This window comes from Chlorocebus sabaeus, chromosome 9 (assembly GCF_047675955.1).
Source record: "Chlorocebus sabaeus isolate Y175 chromosome 9, mChlSab1.0.hap1, whole genome shotgun sequence".
NCBI lineage: Eukaryota > Metazoa > Chordata > Mammalia > Primates > Cercopithecidae > Chlorocebus > Chlorocebus sabaeus.
The window spans coordinates 29,014,695-29,030,069 of NC_132912.1; positions in this window are offsets into that span (position 1 = coordinate 29,014,695).

Genomic DNA, 15,375 nt, shown 5'->3' on the forward strand with positions numbered 1-15,375 from the left:
CTGAATGTGACCCCCAAAATGTACGTGTTGAAACTTAATCACATTGAGGTAGAACCTTTAGGAAGTTATTAAGTCATGAGAGCAGAGCTCTCCTAGATGGGATTAGGGCCCCTTTAAAGGGACGTCCATCTTTTCTACCACATGAGGACACAGCCTTACTTCCTTTTCCCCTTCTGTCTTCTGCCCTGTGGGCGCAGCAATAAAGCGCCATTTTGGAAGCAGGGAATAGACTGTGTCACCAGACCCCAGACCTGCCAGTGGCTCGATCTTGGCAGGGAATAGACTGTGTCACCAGACCCCAGACCTGCCAGTGGCTCGATCTTGGATTTCTTGGCCTCCGGTACTGTGAGAAATAAATTTCTATTATCTATAAGTTATGATGTTTATGGTATTTTGTTATAGCACTACAAATGAACAAAAAGACTCTATTCCCAAATATAGTCACAGCCTGAGGTCCTGGGTGTTAAGACTTCAACATGTAATTTTGGGGTGAGGAAGAAATATGATTCAGCCCAAAACAGTGGCCAATTAAATTGAAAAGATGAAGGATGCGTATACGTTCTTGCCCCCAGAGAGGACTCTGCTACAGTGTATGTGGTGTGTGTGTACATTCTCTCTGGAACTCACAGTACGTAATCAGCAAAATCCACCATATCCTCAGACTCTTCTCTGAGTAGTCCCTTCACCTTCTACTGTTATTGAAACCTGACTTCCCTGAGCACATAGCTTCTCTTGCAGTCCTTTCAAGTAGATGTCCGCTCTGCATACGACTAGGCTTTGGGATAGGGTAGAGATCCTCCTTGCCTCTCATTGCCACTGTTAATCTATTCTCATTCTCTCCTCCACAAAATCTCCCACTTCCAAATTCTACCATACTACCATCGTACCATACCTTACCATGTATTCTGCATTTATCTATGAATACATAGCTCACTGCTACTTTCTTTTTTTTTTTTTTTTTGAGACTGGGTCTCCCTCTGTCTCCCAGGCTAGAGTACAGTGGCACAATCTCGGCTCACTGCAAGCTTCGCTTCCTGGGTTCAACAATTATCTTGCCTCAGCCTCCTGAGTAGCTGGGATTACAGGCACCTGCCATCACACCCGAGTAATTTTTGTATTTTTAGTAGAGATGAGGTTTCACCATGTTGGCCAGGCTGGTCTTGAACTCCTGACCTCAGGCAATCTGCCTCCCAAAGTGCTGGGATTACAGGTGTGAGCCACCACACCTGGCCTCCTTTCATTTTTAAAAACGATTTTAGATCCTGACTCACCATTACTTTCTCCAACACTACTCTCATTAAAATTGTTGACAATTTTAATACTCCTCCAACCATAATTTTTTGAAAAGTTAAAAACATGGCCAGGCGCAGTGACTCACGTCTGTGATCCCAGCACTTTGGGAGGCAGGTGGATCACCTGAGGTCAGGAGTTTGACACCAGCCTGGCTAATATGGTGAAACCCCGTCTTTACTAAAAATACAAAAATTAGCCAGGCGTGGTGGCAGGTGCCTGTAGTCCCAGCTACTTGGGAGGCTGAGACAAGAGAATCGCTTGAACCCAGAAGGTGGAGGTTGCAGTAAGCCGAGATTGTGCCACTGCACTCCAGCCTGGGTGACAGAGCAAGACTCCGTCTCAAACAAAAAAAAAAAAGAAAGAAAGAAAAAGAAAAGTTAAAAACACGACTCATAAAAATATTGAATGAACACACATCAAAGATTATTAATTCATGAACAAAGAAATCACTAAGATGGTAAAGCTGATTCTAAGAGTACTTTGAGGACCTGGTGATTTTTATACATTTTGAAAAGAAATTAGAACAGGATTGCTAGGTTAGATACAAAACTGGTTAATGTCCTACAAGGCCATAAAACTATAAACTTTGGGGCTATCTCTTTTACTGCACAGACTCTACGAGTTAATGTGTAATGTTACAGTGTCTGGGCCCTAATCAATAATAAATAGTAAAGTCAAACACTGGTACCAGGTACATTCTCTTAGAAAATGGAATGATTCAGAGGTGGACCTGTAAAACCTGCTCCAGTATGATATTGAAGAGGTTTGTCACCTCCATTCACCTAAAATCCAAGTTTTAGATAATGTTTCTGAACATTCACCATGGATGAGTCTCTCCACACTGAGCCTTCCCATTTATCTGTCTTCATCTCTTGCAATCATCTTATTTTCCATTCCACCTCTTCTGTTCCACCTCTTCTCCCCTGCTCTTGTCCCCAGACCATGTCATAACCACTCACTGCAACCCCTCCATTATTTCAGTTGCAGGCATCCCACTTTCCACCTGCCATCTCCCATCTTCCAGATCACTTCGTCTAGTTTCCTATCTCCAACCATTTTCAGCTTCAATAGAAACTACACTCCATTGACCCATCACCTTTTCATATCTCTTCTCACCCTCTCATCTTCACATCCGTCCATCCCCAGTGTAAATTCCATATCAGTTGCCATGATCATTCCCTTTTGGGTACCACCAAATTTCTTTCTCATCTCTCACTTTGCCCCACTGTCTTGGCTAAGCCACAAGCGTGGTTGAATGTAGCTCTTCTCCTACCTGTGCCCGCCCCTGTAGAGCTAAACATTGATGGCGAAAAATGCCAGCATACTGACATCTCTTACTTGAAAATTGTGATCACTAACCTTACATAGGCCTTCAGAATAGCCAGGTAATCAAACTACATTTCCCATATCTGTTTCCTGTCCCTTTCTTTTAAACTGTGGTATGGACTGAAAGTGTCCCCCCACAACTCATATGTTGGAGCTCCAATCTGTAATGTGAGAGAATTTAGAGGCTGGGCTTTTGGGAGGTAATTAGTTTTAAATGAGGTCATGAGAATGGGGCCCCCCATAGTGGCATTACTTTTCTTAAAAGAAGAGGTAGATAGACCAGAGCCTGTTCTCACTCTCTCTCTCTCTCAATCTCCACCTCCATCTCTCTCTCTATCTCTCCCTCTATGTCTATCTCTATCCTGTCTCTAGCTCTATCTCTCTCTCCCATCTCTCTCTCCTCATCATGTGAGGACACACTTAGAAGGTAGCTGTATGCATGCTTTATTTTTCCACTTAATACTCAGCTCCATCTAAGGTAGTATCTGTTTTATGTATTTATAGCACTGCGTTTATCTTGTTTAGTGCCTATCTTCAGGTATGTAAAATATCTAACTATCTTACATAATTTTTGTGAGGATCAAACGAATGAGATCTTTGTAAAATCTAAAGACAGAAATGTGTTATTGCAGCTGCTGGTATACTGGGGAAACCTAACAAAAATCAAGTCAGCCAATGGACTTCCCCCCTGCTTTTTTCTTTAAAAATTAGGAAGTGACTAAACTCCTTTCAAATGGATTATTTGAAGGAGGTTCAGACTTCATTTATTGTGCTTCTGGATTCTCCCAAGTTTCAGAATCACAAGTGTAAGACTCTTGTGTTCAGACTCTTTTTGGGAACCAAAGTATGATCCCTGTAGCTCCTTTCCTTTTCCAAATCACATTCTAGACAAGAAATTGGCTCCAAATTATTCCATGCAATTCTAGAATAATTTTTCTATGGCTTCAAAAACCCTATTCAGTGCTCATAAATTTGGTCTATGGATATTTAAACTCCACAAGGAAAATTTGATGCAAATTGCCTGTGTCTGTTTATGTAATATGTCCATCTAGGAATGGGTTTCTCTGCCTTCTGAGTTTGTCTGGGGTATGGGTATGAGATCTTGGCTGAGGTGCTCTGCAGCAAATATTTTCCAGTGCCATTTTCATTGGCAGTAACTTTATTATGCCAATCTAAATGGACTGATGAAATTATTTTGAAAATAATCTTTAAAGGTAATCAATAATTCAGGTCTGACCTTTCTTAGATCATTTTTCTCACCCCCCCTCTAGCAATCCAGACTGTCAATCCTTACTTGACAACAGTAAATATATTTTGTACTCTTAAAAAGCGGAGGCTGATTAGCAGAAAAGAAACGAAAAGGTTTGACTTTGGGTAAGAGAAGCAAACATCTTTTCACTCAGATTTCAGAATGAGGGGGCATAGATTCCATGGAAACCTGAAAAAGTACCATTATACATGTGATACAATCCCCTAAGGAGGCTGCTACCTGGACTGTCCAGGGTTTCACTCCAAATGACATTTTTCCACGTTGGAATCTGCTTGTCCCTGGTGTTAGAGAACATCTTCGGCAGCACTTGCAAATGTGGGGTGAGTTGGGCCTACAATGGTCAAAATACCAATCAATTCAGTGAAAGGATTGCTCAGAGTGGTTGTCTGAAATTTCATTACCCAAAGAGCCTTTTGGTTGACTGTTTTTCAATTTCCAGTTGACTGTGGCAGTAGTAATTTTTCTGAGAGGGTGTCTCAAAAATTTTCTGCTAGAAGAATGTCTTTCAGTGGAGTCCTATTAGAACCCACTAAGACGCTGTTTGATGCATTCTCCAGAAAGTTTTTCTGTAACTTTGCCACCAAGTAAAAGACTACTAGTATGGGCTGGGTGTGGTGGCTCATGCCTATAATCCCAGCACAGGGAGGTTGAGGCGGGCGGATCACCAGGTCAGGAGATTGAGACCATCCTGGCTAACACGGTGAAACCCCATCTCTACTAAAAATACAAAAAATTAGCAGGGCATGGTGGCAGGAGCCTGTAGTCCCAGGTACTCAGGAGGGAGGATGAGGCAGGAGAATGGCATGAACCTGGGAGGTGCAACTTGCAGTTAGCCAAGATCATGTCACTGCACTCCAGCCTGGGTGACAGAGCGAGACTCCGTTTCCAAAAAAAAACAACAAAAAAAACCCTACTAGTGTGCCATTTGTGAGAGACAAGTTCACCTACCAGATTCCAAACATTGTTTGCATGTATTTCCTGGGACTCAACAGAAGGCAAATCTGGCTCACTTCAATGAAGAGAAATTTATGATGAAGACTTTGCTTCCACAATCCATGAGGGACTAAAGGCCTAAGATTGGGAGCACAGAGAAACCAAAAGAGCCCCAGAGGGACAAGAAGCAGACACCAGAGCAATAATCTCATGGTCTAACATGTCTGGGCAGCTCACCACTACAATAGACGGCCTTCCAAAATTTTCTTTTCCTGCCCTTATCCTCAAAGTCCTAGAGACTCCTGTTGCTGGTATGGACAGTGGTGGTGAGAGGAAGGAGATGGAATCAGATTTTATAATGGAAAAAGTATTTTGCTATCATTCTTCCACCCCATGGAGGATAGATTCATCCCTAAGAAAATCAGAGCATTGTTAGGAAAGTGAGTGAATGCTGGTAGCCAAATATAGTGTTTTCTGTTACAGCACATCACAGGATCAAAACCTCCAGAGTACAAATTATTCACATTGTTAATCCCGGACTATAAGCTTACATGTATTAATTTCCAAATAATGCCCTACAGATAATGAATATATTTTAAGTACTTAATTGTTACTAGTTATCTATTGCTGCATAAGAATAATATTCCAGGCCAGGTGCAGTGGCTCATGCCTGTAATCCCAGCACTTTGGGAGACTGAGGTGGGCAGATCACTTGAGGTCAGGAGTTCGAGACCAGCCTGGCCAACATGGTGAAACCCTGTCTCTACTAATAATACAAAAAAATTAGCTGGGCGTGGTGGCATGTGCCTCTAGTCCTAGCTGCTAGGGAGACTGAGGCAGGAGAATCACTTGAACCCAGGAGGCAGAGGTTGCAGTGAGACTCAATCTGAAATAATAATAATAATAATATTTCCAAACTTAGTGGCTAGAAGCACCTATTATCTTAGTTTCTGTGGGTCAGGAATCCAGGCCTGGCTCAGCAAGGTCCTCTGCTTCCATGTCTCTCACAAGGCTGCAATCAAGATATTGCCCAGGACTGCAGACTCGTTTGAAGGCTCAAGTGGGGAGGGATCTGCTTCCAAGCTCACCTTTATGGCTATTGGCAGGATTCAGTTTCTTCTGCTAGCTAGAAGTCATCTTCAGTTCTTTGCCATGTGGTCCTCTCTAATACGGCAATTTACTTCAAAACATTGCAGAGAGTCTCTCTGCAAGAAAGAATCTGCTAGGAAGAGGGAAGTCCTAATCTTTTGGAACCTCATCACTAACGTGAGAACCTGTCAACATTGCTGTATTCTATTGGTTAGAAGCAAGTTACTCAAGGAGAGGGGATTATCAAGGGTATCAGTACCAGGATGCATGGATCACCTGAAACTCTCTTAGAGGCTACCTACCGTGTAAGCAAAAGGATTGTTGCATTAAGTTGTAGTAAGCATATTGACTTCTTCTCTCAATAGGCAGACGAATTTCCAGGGTTTCTGCAGACAGAGCAAAGGTGATGATCCCACATCAGCAACAAGAGTCAGGAGGCAGTCTTCAAAAGCAGGATGCATAGATCCAAGAAAGGTAAGATAAAGTCAGACCAGAGCATGGATCCCATTCCTGGTTTCAGCTTCTGCTGGGCTCTGCAATTAAAGACTAGGCCTCCAGAACCACCTGAAGCCTGGTGACCCCAGGGTCCTACCTGGAATCCTGAGACAAGTTATGTTCTTTGGGTTCCACATTTTTTCCATGTTTGTTCAAGTAGAACATAAGCTCCTTTGGCTATCTCATTTCTCCTGTACTTTTCTATTCATACTATTCTGTTCTTCCTCTCCAATGCCCCAACCTCCCTCCATGCTTATCCCCTTGCATCTCTCTCCAACTTTGCAACTGTAAGCTCCATAATAGACAAACTATTGTATTCCTAGTTGCCTCCCAGATATGCGTCCTCTCTGGAATGTTCTTCTGTATTTTCATTTTGTGTTGCTATAGAGGAATACCTGAGTCTGGGTAATTCATAAAGAAATGAGGTCGATTTGGCTCACAGCTGTGGAGATTGTACAAGAAGCATGGCAGTAACATCTGCTGCTGATGAGGCCACAGGTGGCTGCCACTCAGGTGGAAGGCAAAGGGGATAAGTTGTGTCACATGGCAAGAGAGGAAGCAAGAGAGAGAGGGGTAGATTAGATGTCAGGCTTTTTTTTTTTTTGAGATGGAGTCTCACAGTGTCGCCCAGGCTGGAGTGCACTGGCGCGATCTTGGCTCATTGCAAGCTCCGCTTCCCAGGTTCAAGTGATTCTCCTGTCTCAGCTTTCCGAGTAGCTGGGAATACAGGTGCCTGCCACCACACCTGGTTAATTTTGTACTTTTAGTAGAGATGGGGTTTCTCCATGTTGGTCAGGCTTGTCTGGAACTCCTGACCTCAGGTGATCTGCTCACCTCGGCCTCCCAAAGTGCTGGGATTACAGGCATGAGCCACTGTGCCCGGCTGATGCCAGAGTCTTTTTAACAACCAGATCTCATGGTAAGTAATAGAGTGAGAACTCATTCATCACCTCAAGGATGGTGCCAAGCCATTCATGTGGGATCTATCCTCATGACCCTAACACCACCCACCAGGCTTCACCTCCAAAATTGAGAGTCACGTTTCAACATGGGACTTGGAGGGGACAAATATTCAAACTATATTCTCTTCTCTCTCCAGATCAGGGCATTCTGCTACAATCAGGTGCCACGAGGAGGCTTTCTATGACCTGTCAGGCCAGATTAGGTCCTCATATTTTGTATATATAGCCACACTTGACATTGAGTTTATCTCATACCACTTGTCACAACAATAAATAGCTGCGTTGGTCACTTTTTTGGCTTGATGAATGCATTTGCTAGATTGGACAGCCATGAGAGCAGGAAGCATGCATTTCTTATTGATCATTGCATTATTATTACCATCCAGCACAGTGGCCCCAGATAGAGCAGATGGGCAGAGCATTGACTTTTTTCTTTTATGAAAAAAACATTTAACAGTGTTCCATTCCTGGTTTTGTATTTTATAGAACAAGGAAAGCTCTTTTCTAAGGGCTTGCCTGGCAAACACCTGCGGGGGAAGGCACTCATTCTCCTGAGAGCCCAGAGGCTGGTAGGTCTCTTTTTGCCCTCCCAATCAGCTTCCAAACCATGATTCCTTCACCCTCACATAGAAATCACCATTCCTTTCAAACTCTTGGGCTTCCACCCACACCACCTTTCCTTTTTTTTTTTTTTTTTTTTTTTTTGAGATGGAGTCTTGCACTGTTGCCCATGCTGGAGTGCAGTGGTGTGATCTCGGCTCACTGCAACCTCCACCTCCCAGGTTCAAGCAATTCCCCTGCCTCAGCCTCCCAAGTTGCTGGGATACAAGCGCCCGCCACCATGCCTGGCTAATTTTTGTATTTTTAGTAGAGACAGGGTTTCACCATGTTGGCCAGGCTGGTCCCGAACTCCTGATCTCATGATCAGCTCGCTTCGGCCTCCCAAAGTGCTGGGATTACAGGCATGAGCCACTGTGCCCGGCCGCATCATTCTCAATCCCTCACAGTTGTAATCTGTAGTCTTTCTGGTCGTTTTCTCCTATTCATCACTCTTCAGCACATCTCATACATTGTCTCCTCCTGTACCCCAAGTGCTTCAGTAATTTCAGGAACTTCTGTATTCATTGACCCAGCAGAGTTCAACACGTTGTTAGGAAACTGAACTGGAGTCCATCAGCCCAGCGTAGTGAGGCCATACATCCACACCGAGGTTTGCAGCTGGAGAAAGGAGGACATTTATTTGCAGGGCACCAAGCAGGGAGAATCAGGCAGCTCACCTTTAAGCCCAACCTCCCCAATGCCTTGTAACTAAGAATTTTAAAGGCAGGGTAAATTTCAGGAAAGCGGAAGTTACAGACAAAATTGTTAATCAAGACATGGAGGTTACACATTGGTTTAGTTTAAGAAGGTGGACTATCCTAAAGTGGGGGCTTACAGGTCATACGTAGGTTCAAAGATTTCCTGGTTTGCAATTGCTTAAGGAAAAGAAGCTTTGTTTTAAAAATTAGAGTTAGCAGATAAAGAATGTTAGCTCTGGCTCATAGGTGTGACTTCCTTTAGTCCCCTCAGGAAGAAATTTAGAACAAAGGACAGTGGTCAGGTTCAGTCCTCAGTCTCCCCTTATCGGAGGTCTGTGTGCCAGTGGATTCATCCGATAGGGTTCCAGATTTCTGAAAAACAACTCAGAAGCATATGTTAAGATGTTATCTTTAGTTTCAATAGGGAACCAAACACTCGTGACTCTCACTTCATTGACTATTTTTTTAAGCTACTATTACCTTCTTGCTTACAAAGTTGCTCATTTACTTCTCAGGGCTAGCTAGGTGCCTGAAATTTCCCTTGAAAGAATTCAAGATTTTCCCTTATTTCTCTTCTAGGTGGGGGGTTCCTGCAGGTCTCTAGGACAGGTCCCTACTCTGTCTCAACCTCAAAGGAGAAAGATAACGCAGAAAGGGAAATGTCCCATGCACTGTCCTATACCTTAGGTTTATAGACCCTTGATTGCTCCTATTCCAGCTCCAACAACTACCACTTTCCTTCCCATTTGGCCAACATCATCCACAACCACATGGGATACTGATCACCTGGAACTGTTTTGCCACTGGAACTTTTTTTTTTTTTTTGAGACGGAGTCTCGCTCTGTTCCCCAGGTTGGAGCGCAGTGGTGTGATCTCGGCTCACTGCAAGCTCCGCCTCCTGGGTTCACGCCATTCTCCTGCCTCAGCCTCCCGAGTAGCTGGGACTACAGGCGTCCACCACCGCGCCCGGCTAATTTTTTTTGTATTTTTAGTAGAGACGAGGTTTCACCGTGGTCTCGATCTCCTGACCTTGAGATCCGCCTGCCTCGGCCTCCCAAAGTGCTGGGATTACAGGTGTGAGCCACCGCGCCCGGCAACACTGGAACTTTTAACTGTATTCTTTCTCGACTCATCTGATCCCCACCCCCGTGCTTCTTGTCTACTCTCTTGCTGACCTTCATGGTCTTCCTTCTTCAATCCTGTCAAGACATTCAACCTCTGACACCTTTGTTGCTACAGAAATTCATGTTTTTTATTCACTCTATCCATGATCCATCACCTACTGGGGGCTGCTGAGTCTGGCACCATCAATTTGCATCCAGATGATGCTATTTACAGCTGTGGGGCTTGAAACAAGTTACTTAACCTCTTTGAGTTCCAGCTTCCGCAGCTGAAGATGGGGACAATATTATTGTCTATTTCATAGAATTCTTGAGGATTAAATGAAATAGTAATAAATGCAAAGAACTTAGCTCAAGGACCATCAAATAATAAGTATGAAATAAACGTGTGCCATTACTCATTGTGAGGGTGGTGGTAGTTACTTTCTCACCAAATCTCCTTTATCCCTCTCCCTGATCATATCTGAAGCACCAGTCTATGCTCTGTATCTCGCCTTCCACTTTTCAAGGCATCGCTCCAACGAAGATCTCCTCCTTCAACTGTGCTCTCCATGGGCTCTGAACATATAGCACGGTCCTCGCTCACCCAAATGAAACAAACAGATAACACAAAACCTTCCTCAATCCTTTCTCCTTTCTCTTTTTAATTTCTGATTTAATTTCCTAAAAGACCTTATTTTTGTCTAATTACACTATTGAAACTGTTCCTTTGTAAATCACCGTCCTCTTTTCAGCTTCCAGGAAGGGGTAGACTTTCCTAAGCCATAAAATAGTTCCAGTTTCAACCACCCACCAGGGGAACAGAGACCTGCTCACCTTACAGCCATGACACTCAGGTTATTCTTTTCCAGACAAAGAAGATCTGGTTCAAAATGATGACTCTCGCAATGCAGAAACCTGAAAATGGCTGACATCCTTTAAAGAACACAGAATCTCTCTCTCTCACACACACACTCACGCGATCTCCTTCACCTATGCCCACGTTGTCCCCACATTGAGCTACCTTTTTATTACTTCTTACACCCACCAGGACATCTCTCTCCCTCTCTTTTTTTTTTTTTTTTTGAGACGGAGTGTTGCCCTTGTTGCCCAGGCTGGAGTGCAGTGGCACCATCTCGGCTCACTGCAACCTCTACTTCTCCAGTTCAAGCAATTCTCCTGCCTCAGCCTACCAAGTAGCTGGGATTACAGGCATGCGCCACCATGCCTGGATAATTTTGTATTTTTAGTAGAGATGGGGTTTCTCCATGTTGGTTAGGCTGGTTTCTCCATGTTGGTCAGATGGGGTTTCTCCATGTTGATTAGGCTGGTCTTGAACTCCTGACCTCAGGTGATCCGCCCGCCTCGGCCTCCCAAAGTGCTGGGATTACAGGCATGAACTACCGCACCCGGCACAACTCTCTTTTTTAAACTTATTTTAGATTCAAGGGGTACATGTGCAAGTTTGTTACCTGGGTATATTGTGTGATAGTAAGGTCTGAGGTATCAATGATCTTGTCATCCAGGTACTGAGTGTAGTACCTAATAGTTTTTCAACCCTTGCCCTCTTCCCTTTCTCCCCCTCGAATAGTCCCCAGTTTCTATTGTTGCCATCTTTGTGTCCATGTACATTTAGTCTTGATCTCCCGCTTCTAAGTGAGAACATGCACGATTCAGTGGTTTTGTTTCTGTATCAACTGACTTAGGATAACAGCCTCCAGCTGCAGCCCTGTTGCTGCAAAGGGCATGATTTCATTATTTTTTCATAGCTGCATAGTATTCCATGGTGTAGACATATTATGTTTTCTTTATTCAATCCACCGTTGATGAGTACTTAGATTGATTCCATGTCTTTGCTATTGCGAATAGCACTGCAATGAACATGTGAGTGAATGTGTCTTTTTGGTAGAAAGATTTGCTTTCTTTTGGATATATACCCAATAATGGGATAATAGGATTGCTGTTCTTGGAGAAATCTCCAAACTGCTTTCCACAGGGACTGAACTCATTTACACTCCCACTAACAGTGTATAAGCATTCTCTTTTCCCCACAGCCTCTACAGCATCTGTTGTTTTTCTGACTTTTCCATAATAGCCATTCTGACTGGTGTGAGATGGTATCTCATTGTGGTTTTGATTTGCATTTCTCTGATGATTAGTGATGTGCAGCATTTTGTCATATGTTTGCTAGTTGCTTGTATGTCTTCTTTTGAAAAGTACAGGACATCTCCATGTTTACTTTAACTCTCTCTCTGTGTGTGTGTGTGTGTGTGTGTGTGTGTGTGTGTGTGTAGGGAGGAAGACAAGGACAGAAACCAGGAGGCCCAGCCCAGGATTAAAAGTACACCACAGCCTTTCCAAAAGGTCCGAGGCACACATGGATCACTTGGAAATAACTGAACTTGCAAATCCAGTTTCCCATGGACCTGCTGAGTTTATGAGGTAAGAGAAGGGAAGCGTTCACATAATGAGAGATGATTCTTCTCTTTACCATGGTTGCAAACATGGACAATTGCAGGAGCATTTGTTCTTGGCTACAGGATTCCAATTCCTGACTGAGATTTCAGAATACCCTTCCTGCCCTTCTTTGAAGATGCCCAGGACCCTTGAGGATGCCTTGCAGTTGTTGTGCCACCCTTAATTTCCCATAAAGGTGGCATAACCACCCCCTCACCACACATACACCTTATAAAAATCTTTCTCAGTCCCCCTTGAATTCCTTTCTGTACATCCAGCACTCGGGCCTGCAATTATCTTGCTTTTAAATCACCTGCAGAGGAAGGAGGCATGCAGGCAGAAGCTGGCTGGGGCATGTCATGGTCATTATTGTGTGCCCAGGTAGACGGTGGGCCCTTTGAGAAAAGGATAGCATTCTCTTCTTATCACTCTCCCATCCCTACCGCCCCTCACTGAGCATAGTGGACATTTAATAAAAATTTGTCAATAGATTAATTGCATCATTACCTCGTTCTGTTGTGAAAGCAGAAGCTAATCCTCCTGAGACTTTACTCTCCTGTTTTATTTATTTAGAGACAGGGTCTCATTCTGTCACCCAGACTGGAGTGCAGTGGTGTAATTATAGTTCACTGCAGCCTCAAACTCCTGGGCTCAAGTCGTCCTCCTGCCTCAGCTTCCCAAGCAGCTGGGACTACAGGTGCACCCCTCCACATGCAGCTAATTTCTTAACATATTTTAGAGATGGGGCCTCACTATGCTGCCCAGGCTGATCTCAGACTCCTCCTCTTGATCATTCCACCTCGGCCTCCCAAAGCACTGAGACTGCTGGTGTGAACCACAGTGCCTGGCTTAGAAGGGGCTCCAACTAAGCTAGACAGTGAGAAAGGAAGCCAGAAGGCGAGCCCTCTAAAACCACCATGAAGCTCCCCCACTGCCACGATTAAGGAGAGCCAGGCGTGCCCATTCTTATTCCCGGGTTCCTTACTGTCTCACATGTCTAAGGTCCTTGGTCCACCCCTCTTTTGGACTCGCTTTTCTCAGCCTCAGGTGACTGTGGCTTTCAGATTCCATCCCCAGCCTCTGCCTTTTCCTGCCCTAACTTTCTGGAGAATGATCACTGGAAGCTGGAACTCTGCTCAACCAGCACAGAGGAAAAGACCCTGATTCTGCCCCTGAGTCAGAATCCAGGTTCAGGGACTTGCTCCTGTCTAGATATGAATGAGTGTCAGGGATTATCTAAAACTGTAGGAACTGGACCCCATCTAAACTTTCTCATCTGTACAGGTCACAAGTCACCTGAGATTCCTGCAAATCATTCAGATACCAGGGCCCCTTCTTGAGGATTTGGGATCAGTGGGCCAGGGGAGGAGCCAGGAATCAGTGTAGATAACAAGCACATCTTATCAGGGAAGTTGGGGGAACACTGGTTTGCATGACTCCTAAGTTGCTTCTGGTCCTGACAAGGTCTTGCTCGAATTCCTTAAAAACTGGATTTCCACATAGTGGTCATTGTGTGCCACCTTCACGATTTTGCCATATTTATACATGCCATGACCTTATTGCCTTTGTGCTTTTCTTTAAATCATTCTGAATTTTAGAAAAACCACCTTCTTTAGCCTATTATCTATAAAATCTCTCTTTTGAAGGTTATTTCCTCCTCATATATGGTAATATACATAATTCAAATTTAAATATTCACCCCAATTCCAACAAAAACCATGTCAAATGCCACCCACTAGGATATGCACTGCACTTTGGAGACACTATTTAGATAATGGCACCATTCAAGGCCAAAGGGTAGGGAGCCCTGAGATTAGGAGGTGCAGGGTGTGGGAGCTGTGAGGTCAGGATGGGCAGGTGTCCCCTGGGTGGGAGGGGCTGTGAGGTCAGGATGGGGCAGGTGTCCCCTGGGTGGGAGGGGCTGTGAGGTCAGGATGAGGCAGGAGTCCCCTGGGTGGGAGGGGCTGTGAGGTCAGGATGGGCAGGTGTCCCCTGGGTGGGGGAGGGGCTATGAGATCAGGAGGGGGCAGGTGTCCCCTGGGTGGGGGAGGGGCCATGAGGTCAGGAGGGGGCAGGTGTCCCGTGGGTCGGGGAGGGGCTGTGAGGTCAGAATGGTCAGGTTCCCCTTGGATGTAGAAGCTGTGAGGTCAGGATAGAACAGTCACAGGAGGCCTTCCCACCATGTTTTCTTTCTTGACCCAAGTTGTGGTTACCCTGGAGTTACTTTATTATCATTCTTTATATAATCCATTATATTTTATGCACTCTTCTTTATTTAGCTTAATAAAGAAAACAAAAAAGAACTTAAGAGAGTTAAAAAGACAAATTGTTCTAGCAGCAGTTCACTTAGTGGACATTTAAACCCTGTTTAACCTAGCAATGGGAACACTGTAGCCCCATAACCTCTGGCTGGGGTGGGACTCCTGGGGTGGGGTGATGTCTGGGCAGTTTCCAGAAGCTTTGTGCTGTGTGCTTTGGACCCTTATCTCCGGACTTAAGTTGCTGAGTATGAAAGAGGCTGACATAGAAAAGCTCTGTTTAATCACAGTCCTTAGCTGAGTTCTTGGTGGTGTGAGTTTGGGGAAGGAGGAATGCATAAAAACGATGGCATTGTACACTGGCGTCCTGGTATTGTAGCATCCCTGTCTCCTTCCCGCCACACAGACACACACACACACACACACACACACACACACACACACACACACGAGCCATTTTTAAAAGGAATCCCAGTTAAGGTAAGCATAATACCTTAAAAGCAAAGCCTTATCTTCTCTTTCCATCGAGCTCCCTTGAAAGAGCACACTGTCTGACTGGTAGTTCTCTAGGAATCTGTTTTCTTTGTGGCAGCTGCTGAACCCAATGAATCAAGCCAATAAACTATTTTGACAGCATCTGCTTCTTTTATTCTTCCTTCTCTCCAATCCTGGCCCCAATCTAAAAGCCTCAGACACCATCCCCTCCTTCCCCCATGCTGAAGCAGACAGCCTCTGTAACTAGTTAATGGTGCCATTCTTCAGCAAATCTGAAGGCCTTGGCAGGGGCCCAGGGGCCAGGGGGTAATCAAGTTCTGCTTTCCAATTGACACACTGACTGAGGCATTCGCCCAGCTGGGCACCCGCTCCCCAGAGGAGGCTGCCTGTATGGGGAGT